Genomic DNA, 16,279 nt, shown 5'->3' on the forward strand with positions numbered 1-16,279 from the left:
GTATCAAACTGCCTAACTTGTGTTCTTAGCATTGTTTGGGGCAAGTTTTATATTTAGGAAAACATTTTATTGTGGAACACTTTTAACGTTATGTTGAAAAACAGTATTTAAAGACCAATGAGAAGATTTATGTTGTGAAGGCAACCGTGTAGCACGTTACGAGGTATCAGAACAACGCGGGTATTGCAGAGTTGTGCCGCGAAGGTGCCTGTCTCCAGTTCCCCACGTAACTGTGTAATTGTGTTTCATCACGAGAGGGCCTGCGGATGTTGGTGGTGCTGGGGAATCTAAGACGTCCTCTAATGTCTGGCTTATGCGAGGATTCCTGCATATATTAAATATCTGGTAACTGCGCTGATGCGGTTTGGGAGGCGGCTTGAGTAATGCTGTGCAGTCGGTAGTAAGCTCGATACGCATCTGTCTTTTCTTCCTGAGTCACAGCGGGATGGAGACGTAGGTGTCCCACGGCATCATTTTCCATAGCCTCCGGGGAGATTTCTCCACCTCCATCCCTTCAAAACCTTGGAGGGGTGAATTCCTGTCTCGGCTCCTGCTTTGCTGCTGCTGAGGATGCTTTTTGTGGTGCTGTGCACATCTCCTTTCCAGAGTTACCTGTGTGGTAGTTTTATCTGTTAATCTGGCTTCAGTTTTGGCTTTCAGGTGGAAGGTGTAAGCGCCATGGGTGCCAGCATTGGTGTTACGAATGGCAGCTGAAAGGCAGTGGCTGGTCGTGTAGATGATAACTTGCATGTTGGTGGATATATCCATGGACGTGGTCTGACGTCCAGGAGTTGGCACAAGTGAAATTCATCTGGCTGGTTACTTGCAGTTCGTCCCTTTTGTAGTAGAGAATCTTTCTCTTTAAGATGAGAAAAGGCTTTATAAGTCACCTGGAGTCACCAACAGAAAGAGCTGTCTAGGCCCTGCTTGAAGTTGCTTAAGTGTTTAATCATTTTGTTTTAATCAAGTGTTTAATCACTAAATGTTTAATCGTAAATCTTTTTTTCTTTTTCCCCTTCAGTGATCGCTTTGGTCAAAGAAGGCAAAGCCCACCAGCTTGTTTGCAACTCAAGCAGCTGCGCTGTTCTGGAGGACTGCTGCTGGCACTGCGCTGAGCTGGGGCTCTCCAAGTTGAAATGAGAAGATTTTCTTGAAAATGTAAGTTAGGTGCTTTTGAGACTTGCCTGATTCCCTAAAATATGTGCTGTTAAAAGTTTAGTCAAAGCTGTGATGCATCGGTATGCTTAAATGAGAACAAAACAACGTTTGTGGCTAAGGACTGCATTTCATAAGTTTCCTGTTCAGTTCTTTAAAAGCATTGATATTCAGAGACTTGGTTCCAGCCTCTTTCCTCTCCTTAATGGAAAAGTTCAGTTCTAGTGGTTTTGTCATGCCTTGACAACTGCACTCATAGTTTTGAATTAATTTACAGTAAGACAGGTCAAAACAAGGGCAAACAATTTGGAAGGGAATTTTTAGCTGTTTTTTCTCCAGACTTTTTTGGGGGGGGGAGGGAGGGGGGAGGTAGTGGTGTTTCTTCTTTTTTTTTTTTTCCTCTGCAAAGAAAGTAGGGTGAGGTTTTGAGGCGAAGGTTTGGGTAACAGCAGTAGTCATGGCCATCTCATGGCAAGGATACAAGAAAGGTGCTGCTGTTAGCTCTTCCAAGAGTTAGTAGTTGAATCCAAAAAAAGGCAGGCTTGGAAACCTTCAAAGACTGCATTCAGGCTAAATATAATTTTATATTCATGCTGCTGCTTTTCTAGAGCTTTAAGCGCACATCACTGAGAACAAGCAGAAAGAATTTGTGGAGAAGTGAAACGAACAGTAACGTGTACGTTGTTAGAGCAGAGTAGAACGCGATGAAGGTGATGCAATTCCTGTTACCTATTTTCATTTTTTTGGCCAAACTTGGCAGGGATAGTTGCACAGCACCTAGAAAGTGCAGAAGAAGGTGACGCTAGAAAGTAATTTAGTATAATAGCAGACTCATGAGACATATTTATATTTTATATTTTTATATTTTTAAATATGTATGTGATAAATACAAATATGTACACAAAAATACAAATATGTATACATTAGTTACAGATAGTAGTGAACTCAGTGCCACTTCTTGCAGTTACAAAATCAGTGTGTGGCACGCTTGCTGTAAAAGCAGATTGTGGAGCAGGGCTCCTTTCTGCTTGGGGCTGCTAACTGAAGGCATGCATGCTGAGTGATGAACAGTTTGGGAAAGGTGTTGCTTAGGTCACTTCTGTGTTGTGCAGCGTTGGGACAGCTGCAGTTTAATCTGTCTTGGACATGAAGATGGTAGTAGCCTTCTTAACTCAAATGTAAGTTGTATAAATTTGTACTTCTGGAAATCTTATCAACTGTTAAGATAAAAGATACGCTGTGATTAGTCTGAATTGCTGCTGAAGGAATAATGATGAGATGAAAAATGGAATGTTAGATACTGTTTTAACTTAACAGCTGCGGTTTCTAAGATAAAGGCACATAAATCCCTTCACATGAAACGAACCACAGTTTAGGAATTATTTTAAATAGTTTGAGCCTGTTTTGATTATGTATTTACATTTAAAAATACTTCAAATTCTGAGAGGAAGTTTTCTTTACTCTTCCTGATGCTGTGTGAAGTCCTTTGAGGGAAAAGGAAGGGAGTGTTCAGAAAGCTATTTCTGACATTAAAGGGCTTCAGAAATGCTGAGTGGATAAAACCTTGAATTTGCCTTTTGGGAGTTTGCATTCAGAGGATGGGAATGGTTTTATTTAGAAGTGACTGGTCCGTGCAGGGCCAGGGGAGGCGTGCACAGGTCTGGGCAGCCTGTCAGGCTCCTGCATCGGTCCCCAGCCCTGCTCTCTGCTCGAGGTGGGACCGGCAGGGTGCTGCCACCTGGCCCAGGGCTGGCCACGCAGCTGAAACCCGTCCCCAGAGCTCCCCTCCTGCCCAGTGTGCCATCAAGCTGAACAAATTCCAGTGCTAGTGGAGCTTGTAATCGGTTAGTCACAAGGCGAAAAGGATAGGAAAGAAATACAAAAGGCAATAGCTGGGCTCGACGCATCGGCAGGGATTTATTAAGGGCCGTATGATTGACAGCTACTCAGCACCTTCATTTGTGTGCGAGCAAGCTGTGCCAAAGGCATCTGTAGCATAGGTTACACATACATAATTGATTTTTATCCCCACATTTAACTACTTGCACATCCAGAGATGTTCTCTGCTTCTAAAATAGCCTGACCTGTATCACTGCCATCTCCAGTGTAGATGTTTTTCCACCTCCTTCCCCAGTAGTTTCTGGTCTACACGTTCAGACTAAATGTGATTTCTTCAGGTCCTTTAACTTTGTCCTTATCTGGTTTATATCATATCAGCTGTCTGAGGAGTTGTGAACTCCCCTCACAGTTTGTACTCAGCATGCGTTTTTTTTTTTTTAAGAAGGTAAATGTGAAGTGCATGAATCAGACTCCAGAAACGCTTCTCCAGCACCTGCTGTCTCTCTCTGTGTGAGAAGGGAAACCAAATTCTGGAGGGAAAATCTGTCATGATGGCAGCAGAAATAATTTCTGATTGAGACTTGCTATTCAGCTGCTTCTTTTATGTTTCCTATTTCAATCTCTAGCAGAGTCTGTGTATTATATGGTGAATTAAATGGCTTTTTAATAAGCTTGTAACTACTATCTCCCAAACTCTGTAATTTAGACACTTATGTGAATAATAGCACATGATGTATAATAGTATGTTGCCTTCAGTCTTCTAAACTCTAATAGAGGGCAATGCTGCACAAATGTATAATTAATTAGGTCTTAATTTTTAGTGCTTTGCAGCCTACTTTATGCAGATATCTTTATTTGTATTGCAGTGCAATTGGATCGCTGGAATAATTAATCTGCTGAGGAGTTAGGCTACCCAATTATGATAGCAGTGAGAATAATAAATGAATCTCCACTAGATTTTATTTTTGTTTTGATAGAGTAAAGCATACAGGCAAAACTGGGAAAAGTCCTCTGTTTTTCACATTGGAACTGGGTTGGTACGCACATGTACACCTAAGGGATCTCTGCTGTTAGCAGTTTCCGATGGAGCCCTGCCTGCCCAGCATGGCTGCTGTCTGAATGGGAGCGTTGGCCCCTAACTTCTGCCCGAGACAGCTGTGTAAAGGCGGCTGTCACCCAGTTGTAGTGGAAGGAGCAAACTGCGTCTGTTTCTGGACGGGACTAATGAGGCACTGCAGTGGAGTGGGATCTGCCAGCGTCTCAGGTCCTTGCAGTGGCTGGGATTTTAGGCACGTTGAGATGTTCTCCTTTAGAGTCGTTGAATGGTTTGGGTCAGAAGGGACCTTAAAGATCATCAAATTGCAACCCCCCTGCCACGGGCAGGGACACCTCCAACCTGGCCTTAAAATCTAACACTGCCCAGAGGTGAATGTAGCGGGGAGGCATTGTAGAGGTGGCATGTGCTTTCTGTGACTGGAGCTGATGAGCTTCTAGAGGAAGCAGTGGAGGATTTTCAGATGCGTCTCCTTCACTGATGACACTTGTGTCTTCCAGCCAGGCAGACCTGTTGAGTGTTGGTAATTCACCATTGTGCAGGTAAGAAGGAAGGAAATTACAAGCTATTTTATGTGCATTACAGTCTTGTTGATGGCATTGCACTTCTCTAGCATCTATACTGAAATAATTGGTGTTGAATTATTTACTTGTTGATATTCCATCCCCCACTAGGGATTGTCTTAACGCAGCTTGGTGGATTATTGGAAGGTAGCCATTGAGGTTTTTTTTTCCAAAATATGGAGTGGCTTTCATCATATTTAAGGACTTAAGCTCCATGGAGTTGGTATCAGGAGAGTGAGAAAACCTGGTCGTCATCTCGCAGTTGGCACTGAGATGATGACTGAGTATGACACAGTAATGCAAGAAAATGAGTAGGCCCACACAGACTCCAATGGGTTACTTTTCCTGAGCTGATGTCTCAGGTCAAGGGGACTTCTAAAAGGAGATCCTGTGAGGAAGATGGGATTTGAATGATCTGGAAGAGGTTACCCACTGGAGAGCTAACAGCCTGGAAAAGCAGGGACTTGGACAGCAATACTGGTTACTCTCCTAGGACAGAAAGGCAGATACTTGGGCCTTCCTATCATGATTATTAAATGCTATGTAAGTATGGTTTTCCTTCTATCCTGTCTCTGTAGTGATTCCTTTGGGTAGAAAAACAACTGTTTTGAAGAAGTTGCCCCTAAGCCTTGCTTTAGTCGGTTAGTGTCACGGTTTCCTAGAAGGAGACTTGTGTAGGCCCAAATTCCAGACGGCTCCGTGTGTCTCAGCAGTGACTGCAGCCGGAAAATTGCGGGGTTCCCAGCCTGGAGGAGTGGAGGCTGGAGGCTCAATGGCTGTACCGGTCTGCCTGGTGAAACCTGAAGACACGAGGCTCACTTCAGAAACATAACAAATCTCGATGGCTAAATTCTTGGCCTCCAAAGACAACTTAATTACTTTCTCTGGGTTCAGAGCTGATCGTGTTTCCCCAGCTTATGAAATGCATAAAGCCTTCATTTTTCTTCAGCGGGGAATAAATTCTTCTGGTTTCCTCTCAGAGGGCAGTGAGGTGCTTTAATCTATGGGGTATTGATTTATCTAAACTTCAAGCCAGGACATTAAGTTCTCTGAGAAAATAGATCTTTGCCCACACATGACTCTAAATATATACTTCCTGAGGTGAAAGGGTTGAGATGTCTTTAGCAACACATGCGCTCCTGAGATAATCATTAAGGAAACTGAACATTCTCCAATGCTTAGTATCCAATTCTCAGAACAGTTTAAGCTTTGAGCAATTTATGTAGAGTGTCCTGTTGTGTCCTTTATCTGTAGAGCAGCAAAGGGAGGAGGAGAGCTCTGTGGCTGTCAAATCTCCAGATAGGAGATGCGCTAAAGCATCATCAAAGTCCGTATTCTAGAGCTATGTAAGAGGTGAGTCTGAGATCAGACAGCACTCAAAGCAAAGTTAACAGTTTCTCTGAGCAGCTCTTGGGTGCTGTTTGTGTGGGGTGTCTTCCCTACTTCTATGAGTGTCAGAGGCTCTGGTGGGCTGCGCAGTGAACAAACACTAGGTCACGGACCATCTCTGATCTAAAAGCTTACGTTTTAAAGTTGACTGTACGGTCTCTCTGGATCTTGGCACTATATGTTTGGTCCTTACTTGTTTTTCCATTCCCAGAGCCAGACACGTTGTCTGTTTCTGAAACCATGGTGGGTTTAGCAGCATCTTTTGGGGTGGCTAGCACAGCATGGTATTCTAGAAGAGCCTGCACTATTGTCTTCTGGAAGACAATAGTTAGAATAACATCATTCATTATCTCAACTCTGTTCATGCAAGGCTATGGAATTTGTGGTTCAATTTTTTTGTTCTTTTAAACCATAGCTGTATCTTGAGCATACATTTTTGCTGAGCCATTCCAAGCTCCTTTCTAGAGTTAATGGTTTATTTAAAAATCATATGAGGTTTTATAACAAATGTAGAAGTTTGCATTTGGTGTGTATTAATCTGCATTTGTCAATACTGAATTTCACTGGTGTTATTCCTTGTCCATCCATATCACTTAATTCTCTCTGAGAACCGACGGTCCTGTCAGATATTGCCTTACATCAGCATGTCAGCTGCTGATGTTACTACCCTTAAGCTCGCACTCCTCCATCCTTGCTTTCAGTTCATTGAACTATGAAATACTTTAAAACACAAGGGTATGGGAGGCAGGCTGCTGCTGACCTTTGCTACCATTCATTGAGCCCTTATTTTCTCACTGTTGCTGGTGATTTCCTAACCAGGGTTTAGTATATGTGCATCCCTCTACCCGTCTATCACCTGGGAAAGCGCAAGTGGCAATGCCTGTTTCCATCCTTTCTTGACTGGGTAGGCAACACAAAGCACACCTTGTTCAAAACGCTTCAGGAAATGCCGAATGTCAAAGCTGCTCTTAAAAATCGGTGTGTGTCGTGGTTGGCCAGGGTCATTTAATGTAGTGACCAGAAAAATTTGGGCTCGCTTTGCAGGTCTTGGTGGTATTCCCAGAGCCAGTCCAGTATGGGTTCATTTGTGCTTTTAATTCTTTTTGTAAAATATGTCTGTATTGGTAATTTTATGTATAATGCAGTAGTTCGAAGAACAAGGAGCAATTCAGGCAAGTAGTCCAGAGTCTTGCCTTAGTGACTAGTTATTTAAGAACTATGAAAAATAATAATTAAAAAAAAATGTTTTAACTGAGATTAACTTAATTTTCATCTTTGGCCAGTAAATGTCAATTGCTTTAGAAACATGGAAAGCTTGGGTGTGTTCCAACCTCATTTTCAAGCCTTTCTTCTTCCTTTTCCTTCTTTACTTAGCTTTATGCCAAGGAATACATCAGCTCTGGTGACTCAGACGTGAGAACTCTATTTCCTTTCATTTTTAGCCCACCTCTTATACACATGTGCTTATATACTATTAACTTCTAAAAAGCCTCTATTTAGAATTAACACTAATCAGTAATGATGAAAGCATGTGGTTAATTCCATGGTGTAAAAACTTATATTAGTTGAAATTTCTGGAGCGTGGGTCTGATGGGCAGAGAGGTGTGGCTGCACAGCTGGGCACCTGGCAGATGCTGGCGGACACTCAGAGCTGCAAAGTGGGAGCGCTCAGGTATCCAGCACCGTGCTGGTTCCCATCCCCTGGTCCAAAATTGCTTGTTATGACTTCAGTATCTTTAGTTAGCTGACTGAGAAGCATATGCTTTGAAATACAGCTTTCCGAGTATTTCTCTGTGCTGTAGTCAAAAGGTTTCATGAGTGCTGAGGAGAGGAGATAGTTCAGTGTTATTTTTTTATTGACCCACAATGGCATTTTTATCTCAAAATGTGTGCTCCCTATCCTGAGGAACCAAGGCTTTATGGTTTTTATTAAATAAAACATCACATCAGAATCCATATATATGTGGTGAACTTGGTGTTATGGTGGTGGGAGTTTGGCTTGATAAAAACATCACTTAACAAGTAGCTCTGGTTTTGGTGGGTATGAACCTCAGTTTTTAAAGGTTCTCTTATCTGTTCTCTATTCAAATGTTAAAAGACATTTTGGGGTAGCTTCCAACAATAAAATTAAACTGACTAGCTTTCCTGTGAAACTTCCTGTGCTTCCTGCTTCTGTTCTGGCTTAAAATTAATGGTGTTAAAAAAACACCCTTTCTTGTGTCATTTCTACGTAGCCAGAATGTGAAGGCAAGGAAGCATTATAACACTTTAAAAAAAAACAATAACAACAAAAGAAAACAACTAAATACCAACCAACCAAAAAATAAAAACAAAACCACAAAACACCTTCAGCATGATCACCTTTTTTTAAATGACAGTCAGAATTTCAGGTTTCTGTCACTGTTTTTACATAAAAGGTATGTAAAAGGCTGATACTTCAACACATTAATATCTCAGTGCTTATATGGACAGAGAAAAAAATGAGCTTGTAAGAAAAAGCAAGCAGTCAAAAAAGGGCATTCTCTGTAAAAATTACTTGAGTTGATGAACAATTGGAAGATTAGCCCAGGTAATGGCATGTGTGTTAATTTGGGGAAATTTATCAAGCAGCATGTGAGCACACTGCTGAGATCAAATGGTGATTGAGTGTTAGTCAATAGTTCTATACGTGTGGGTCAAGTATATGCTCTTGAGTTGTTTCTGTATATAGTGTGCTGATTGTACCCATTATTTTTGTGCTTTCCAAGAGAGTAGCCATTTTCTTCTTAAATTAAGTCATCTTTTCTTAAGACAGTCAATGCCAATTACTTCAGAAGCATTGAAAATGTGTTGTGTTGCACGAACATCGTTTTGGCTTGTGTTTGTGATTCTCCCTGTGCAGTTGAGTGGTGGTCATTTAGGATAGTACAGTTATTGCTTTCCTTTACAGTGCTTGAAAATCGCATGTTTGGCACTTGGTGCTGTACAGTCCAGATGAAGGTGTCTGGAAAAAGAAGATCATGGCAATTTTTGTTATAATAGCATATGCTAAATGAGAAAAAGTGAAGGGGAATCCTGCAAGCAGACTCTTGCTCTGGAATACCTTTACTCTGAGTTTTCAAATCTGAAGCCCAGTCTGCACTTTCTTCTTGAAAAACTGTAGGTCAACTTCCAGAATCTCCCCAAATACGCGGCTACAACTTTAGGGGTAGGTCGTGTTTCTGGGAAATTACAGCCAACATGCAGCAGAAGTGTGGGAAGGGAAGAAATTAAACCCGAGCTTTAACAGGGGTGAGGGAGTTAGGAAAGGGTTAAAAAAAAAAAAGTGAGGGTGATTAGTATTAGCTATGTAAACTAATGTAATTTCTGAGGTAGGCTTTATTTGTTGGGAAGTAAAGCAAGCAGGCTTCAGGCAGCAAGGTACAGAAACACAACAATGCAAGCAAGTTGTTTTCCTGACTCTGAATCTGGATACAAGCACAGCAGTAACCCCCTGGCTGAGATTATTGCAGGGCTGTAAAACATTTCCAAACAGTGCTTTGAATTTGGCCCCACTGGAGGCAAGAACAGTTACGGTTCTACATATGCCCTATCTGAACCTGATCCGGCGTCTTCTCCTGAGAGCATGGTTCCAGAGCATGGTTCTGCTGTTTTTGAAGGTCATGCTCTGGCAAGGTTAAGGTTTTAAAGGTTTTAAATGCGAGAATTGAAGAGCAGTGCGATGTAGTAAATGGGGAACTAGATTACGACACCTGAGCTGGTAGAACCCTATCTGTGCTCTGGGTGGGTGACAGAACTGCTGCTGACTTGAGTAGCATTGGGCTTTCCCACAGTTTGAGCTTTAGGTGTTGGACCCAGAGGGCCCGTCACATCCTGACAATCCAAAATGTCTTTTTTTTTTTTTTTTTGTGGGGAGTGTGGGGATAAACTAACAAACCTCCATCACTTTTTGCAGTGCCCTTATTTTGACAACTGCTGGTCATAACCCACCCATGTACCACGTGCAGACTGCCAGCTGTCTGAAGAGTTGTGTGCTCTTTCTTCCTTTTCCTCGCTACAGGATGTTTAATTTCACGAAGCTGGTATACTGAAATGAGAATTAGGAACTTACAGCTTTCTTTGCTTAATAAATATCAGCAACGTGCACCCTTAGCAGTCTGGGCTGGTGCTATGGCAGGGTGCATCTGTGCTTTAGAATCAGCGTCACTGGTGTTTCTGATGTGATCCTGTACCTTAGTTGATGTAATTTATATTAATTCTCCTTTTTGCATTTAAAAGGCTGTTTAAAAGAAAAGGCTTTATACGTTTAAAAAAAATCACTTGTGACAAGTCACTTGTCCAGGCTTTCATTTTTATAAGGCAAATAAAGTTGTAATGTATGTAAACAACAATGCTCAGACTCTACTATAGTGCCATAAAATAATACTATACCTCAAGGTCTTTAAGCCTTACTGTTTTATAAATTCACCTTGGGTTTCTGTGGGGGGAAAACTGCTGATATATTCATCAAATCTAAGGGATTAAGATGAGGAGGAAGCTAAGTCTCCTCAACTGTATGTTGGAGTTTTTAGAAACACAAGCAGGACTATGTGAAAGATGTTAGGAAACAATCTGTTCTCTGTTACAGTTTTAGAGACCTTCAGTGAAAGAGGGCTTTTTTGTTTCTGCACACCCTGAGGAATGCACTCTTGTATAGGTGGGGTACCTTTGAATGCTTTTAACAGCTTAATCGGTGCATAAACAAAACCACCCCAAAGGCTGCTTTGTTAGTGGAACAACAGTGCTTGTGTGGTATGCGTTTCTGGCTAGGTCTAAGTAGGGGTTTTCTGGAGGCCTTTTGCATTTTTTGTGGTAGCCCATACTCGGAGAACACCCCTGCTGCGTTCCTAGCTCTTAGGTCTAGTCACTGGTCAGTGCTGTGAAAGCCGGGTCTAGAAGAACGTACGCTCTTACGCTTTCAGGGTTTGACACGCATGTCTCTGCTTGGCGGTTTGCAGGGCTACTTTTCTTTCTGTTAGGTTGTGCTCTGACGGCATTGTTCACAGCACTGCACACCAGCGTAATCTGGCGCTTGTGGCAGTGATGCCTTGTGGGCAAGCTGCGAGCGTTAGGCTACAGCCTTAGCGCTGCGGGTTGCTGCCTAGTTAGACTTCTGTGCTGGGAGCAACTGGACGTGTTTCACGGCTTCTGGAGAAGCTAAGTGTTCAGTTCCCCGGGGAGAATTTCCTTGATTAGCTGTCAGACTCTTTAACTTTCCAAAAGCTGGTTCTTATCTGATAGTACAAAACAGAGCCTGGCTGTTCAGGTTGGTGCTGAGAAGCAAGGAAGACTCCCTGTTCCTGCTTGTGCTGTGAAGAAGCTGGGCACCCAAGGTATGTGGCTTATGAAATTCTTCAGAGAATGGTCTGAATGCAGTTTGTTTCCCTGCAGAGCAGCAGGTTGTGTGGCGGATTCTGGACCTGCTGCTGCATTTCAAAACTGCCCCTTCCATCCCAGCAATGGACATATGTTTCTCTCTAGATAGCTTATGGTGCTGTGTGGATGCTGACAGAAATAGTTCACAGAAGCAGAACATTAATGCTTTAAGGATATCTCAAACATTAGAAGAACCTAAATTTCTGTAATGCAGATATATGGCTGTAGGACCTTCACACTGCTTACAGCTGGCTTGTGTTTTTTATAAGGCCAGCAGAAGCACAGAGGGACCACTGCTGGTGTTCCACTTTCATTAGGGGATTTTGTGGGTGGTGATATACAACCTCTGCATCCAAACCCCTAGTGAAGAGCAATGCACCAAAACATTGGTGTGGTGTTCCTTGTGAATAGCCCTGTTCATGCACTGTTATTTATTTATTTATTTTTGAGGTCTTAGCCTGGGTTTTCTGTGGTTAATTAAAATTGGCTTTACCTTTTTTTTTTTTTTCCACGTAAAGCAACCTGCCATTTGTTATCTGGGACAGCCTAAGTGTGCGTCCATGTTCTCTCCTTTCATTGCAGCTGTAAGCTAGAGATACTTCTGAGGGGCTTTGGGGGCATTTTTTGATGTGGAACAATTTGAACCGTGCAGGGATTTTCGATGTGTCCAAATGGTTTCTATATACTCTAAACCATTGGTTAGCAGTGACATTAACTCCATGTTAGGAGGAGTTCTGAGCGGTTCAGGAATGAAGTTGTTGGAGCAAAGAGCAGGAGCATTGGCACAATTAAGCCAAACAAATGAAGAAGCTAGCTAAAGTATGCTGCAAACCGAAAAGCGGGAAGTGATTTGTTTTTAAAGGACTTAGTTCTTTTACAGCCACTTTGAACAAGAGCCAAGGAAGAAGACGACAGGACTTCTGATGCTCATCTAAGCATTTTGCAGCTGACAGCATTTCTTTCAGAGCAACTCCCGTGGCGTAAAGAGCTAAGTACCAGACTGGCGTAACTGCTCAAGATGGGCAGGATGACAGCTGGCCACTCTTTTGCTATGTATGTGCAGTCTTTCATCTTATGGAGATCTTTCTGTGCTATAAAATGTGGAAAGGAATCATCATACATTTGTGTAGGCTTTTTTCCTCCCTCTTTTTACCATCATCTCTTGTGTTCAAAAGCCTATGTCCTTGCAGAGGTTTGTCACACTGCAGTATTTTGTGCAACAGAAGGTTGGCTTGCAAGTGTCTGAAGAGAAACGGAGTACTTTTTCCTTGTTATGTATATGATGGTGGACTGCTAAAGACACTTCAGTGACATTCATGCCTTCCAGTTAGCGAAGGACATTGAAGACCAGAGGAAGAGCTAAAAGCAGGGAGATCCTGTTGTGGTAGTAGTGATGGTGACCTTTCTACTGCTGTGATCCTGGGAGACCCAGCTGCTGTTTACTGCTGGATTAAGGATGCTGTACTTCAACAGAACGAGACAGAATTAATGTTCTTGGACCTGTCCTTAACAGGTCGGTGAGCGGGTCGGAGAAGATGTCCTGGAACTAAGCAGGAAGACTTCTAGATATTGCTGCCTGTTGCTGAACATCTGCGAGGCCATCAGGGTATTTTGGATCAAAATATTGTTGGACATTTTTTTTAATAAAAAAAACCTTCTGGATGTCTCTTTCAGGTCTTCATGTTTCCACTACTTTTGCCTTTTCTGAGCTCCAGCAGGGGTAGTCTGGGCCTAGTCATCAAGTACAGGATGAACAGGGATGTTCCTGTTGTGGTATGCTTCTTGAGGAAGCTGTAGCCAAAGTCAGTGAGACAGGCTGGGAATCACTCAGCAAGCGCAAAAAGGAGTTAGTTGGATATAATCACTGTTCCTCCCTAGATAAGCTTGTCTAAACATACATTAAAAAAAATAATGCTTGTGGCCTGAAGTTTAAAATTGCTTCAAGGCTTTAGCATGCAGTATGCTGAGTGTAAAGGAGATGTGTTTTTAAACTAGCACAGTCAGGCAGAGAGGTACTTCAAGTGCAGGGGGCTGCTCCAGAGCAACTGTTTTGGAGAAAGCATAGCAAAGAGTGCCCACATAAATTGTGGTTCGTGTTTTTATTTTTTTATTTTTTTCAGGCACGATTTAACATGTCCAAGGGCAGAGGGAAGAAATATTTGCGAGCTTTGCAGTGTGCTTTTCAAAAGATATTTCAGCAAAGCTCATGCTAAGAAGAATAGAAATCTGTAAACAAAGATCTGCTGTGAAGAGCGTGCCAGAGGACTTGGTTTGGAAGTGCAGAGGCCAACACACTGTGGTTCTGTTTGCAAGGAGCATACAGCTGGCTGACGTGTGTCTCAAGGTGTTCATCTGTGATTTCTTCCTTTTTATACTAGTTAGTTGCATTAGATTAGCAGGAAGTTGAAATACTTTTTCCTTCTGCGATGTTGAAATTAGTTGGGTTTATGAAACCAAGGGAAGAATATAAGCCACAGGTAGAAAATGTATCCCAGTTTTGCTGTATCTAACAAGCTCTTATTTTAAAAATTTATTCTACTGTGTAATGTTACTCTTTACTAGTCTGAAGTAAGCATTTTAGCAAAACTGAGTGCTCATTCATCGGCCTCGACAGCCCACAGAAACCTGGTGCTTTGCAAGTGTTTTCTGTTCCACAGAATTCCCGTTTCCCTTATTTTTTTGGACAGTTTCCCAGTATTGCCATTTCGTGTTCTCGACATACAGCGGTGAGGTAACACAGCGTGCCTTTGTCCCCGCTCAGACAGTGCCATTTTGGGGTGGGAATCGGCGGGAGGAAGTGGACGGCTGGTGCTTGCAGGCCCCAGGAGGAACGAGGCAAAATGGTCCCCATTGATGGGGCCCTGCTAGTAAATACCTTCCCAGCTCTTTCACTGCTGATTTTCTTGGCTCTGTGAATCGCCTGAGTTGTTGAAAGCTGCTGGCTCTCAGCGCTCAAGGGTGTTTTGCACAGTTGAGCCTGAGGTACCTCAGGCGTCTTCCTCGCCATCTTGGGGTGGTAGTGAGAGCACGCTGTGGGGCTGCTTGTCCCCCCTCAGCCCGTCCAGGCTGATCCTGTGTCGATCAGGCTTTTGTGGTAGAAGGCTTGTGCCCTGTGGTGAATAGTTTCAGCTGGCATGGCTAAAGCAGCCCTCAGGTGTGACTGAGCAAGGGTGCCTTGGCTGCCTTCTGTGCCGTCCGGCCTCTGGGCACGGAGAATGGGAATGTGGTGTTGTAGGGGTCTCGCTGTGCCGCGTTCAGTGTTTGCTTTCCTCTGGTTGCTTTTGGGCTGTCTTGCTATGAGGTAAACCGTCAAGTATTCTTGCTGAACTTGAATAGTTCTCAAGGTCTCGTTTAGTTTCACTTGGGAATTGTGAATGTATTATAAAACTTGCAGCAGAAAGGGGGAGGATTTCCTCTCTCCCTGGTAAAAATAGCCTTTAGCCTAAGGAGGAATCAGAATTCCCAGAAGCTTGACTCAATGTACTGGGCAAAACTCGTCCTGCTGAGAAGGGCTTGCTGCAGGCTTGCTTGTGGCCTCCCAGAGGGAATGGGTTTTGTACAGCCTGTAGCAGGCTAAAGGCCACGAGGAGAGTAGCTGCAGAGGGGAAAGTGGGAGAGGAATATCCTGTAAAGGCCAGGTGTAGTTGACTGAAATAATTGCTCTGATAGTTTGGGAACCAGTCTCTGGTATTTGAGGCTAAAGATTAGTTAGTGCCCGGGGCTGGCATCCTCTTTGGAAATGGATATATAATATATATCTCAGTATATTAGACTTTAATAAGATATGAAGGTGATGGGAAAATGAATGCTGCAAAGCTCTAGTTCAGCAGTATCACCGTTTATTCAGTAATGTTAACACAGCTATGTGGCTTCATTAAAATTCCCTGCAGCTTTTGCAGGAGAGCTGCAAAACCAGAAGAAAGTTGATTTTTCTTCATTGTTTATTCTCCTACAATTTCTGAACCAAACCCCATCAATATGTGCAGTTTTGTTTTTTAAAACACTTCTGTATTTGTGTTTTTAAGGAAATAAGTATCAGGATTTATATATATATATATACACACTTTTTTTTTAAACTTTTTTTTCTCCTGGCTTTGTAACTTCAGAATATCTTTGAGCAGTGGTGTTCCATGGTGCTGCGACTTTGATTCACCTTCCTGTTCCCTTGTGGTGGCTCTAGCACTGGTCACCAGCAGTGCAGGGTAGGCTGGGGAGCTGGAGATGCTCCCTCCAGGCCTGTGGTGCTTACAGGAGGCAGGAGCTGCAAGGGAGCCAGCCTAGCCAAAGGCTGTTCTGGAGCTGCAGTGTTTGTAGCAACAGTACCCTGTTGCAGCTCTTCCCAGATTAATTAGTGGTGTTTAATAATGAGCAGTGCTCCCCGCGATGGTAGCGGTACTCCTGCAGCAGGTACTGGTTCCCCACAGCGTATCCAGTCCCTGATCCCTTATGAGCCAGGAGGAGAACAAGGTTCTGCCTGTTTCCTCTGCACAAGCTGTATTTCGGCAGATAGGTAAGATGATGTCACAGCAGAAATGCAGTTTTTATGCATTTTGCTTGGTGTGTAATGCATACCTGGCTCTAGTTCTTGTAGTAAGTCACATGAACAGGGTAACTTACATGAGTATGCTGTTACTGTGTTGGAGAACTCCATCTCATTGTTCAGTAAAGACTTGGCTCTATTTAAGTCAAGTCTTTTCTTCCTACTTCACAACTTTTTTTTTTTTTTTAGTGATTCTACTGTGTCAGACCACGGGGAATGAAAACATTCGAAATGCGAACTGCAGTCCTCTCACCAGTTACCATAGAAATCTAAATAAAGAGTGCTTTGCAAATAGTGTAAATATAGCACTTTTACAGCTCTCACTTTCTTAAAAAGACATGCCAT

General features: G+C 42.8%; 1 protein-coding gene across 4 annotated transcripts in view; it reads left to right on the forward strand.

Moving 5' to 3' along the window:
- Positions 1-16,279, forward strand: part of APBB2 (amyloid beta precursor protein binding family B member 2) — a 172,828-nt gene that overhangs the window by 17,519 nt on the left and 139,030 nt on the right. For all 4 annotated transcript variants that reach the window (XM_080589357.1, XM_080589360.1, XM_080589358.1 and 1 more), the window contains exon 2: positions 1,022-1,158. The gene's annotated coding sequence lies outside the window, so the exon portion shown is untranslated. The remainder of the gene's footprint in view (positions 1-1,021; positions 1,159-16,279) is intronic.

Source organism: Anser brachyrhynchus (assembly GCF_964034855.1).
Source record: "Anser brachyrhynchus genome assembly, chromosome: 4".
NCBI classification, from domain to species: domain Eukaryota; kingdom Metazoa; phylum Chordata; class Aves; order Anseriformes; family Anatidae; genus Anser; species Anser brachyrhynchus.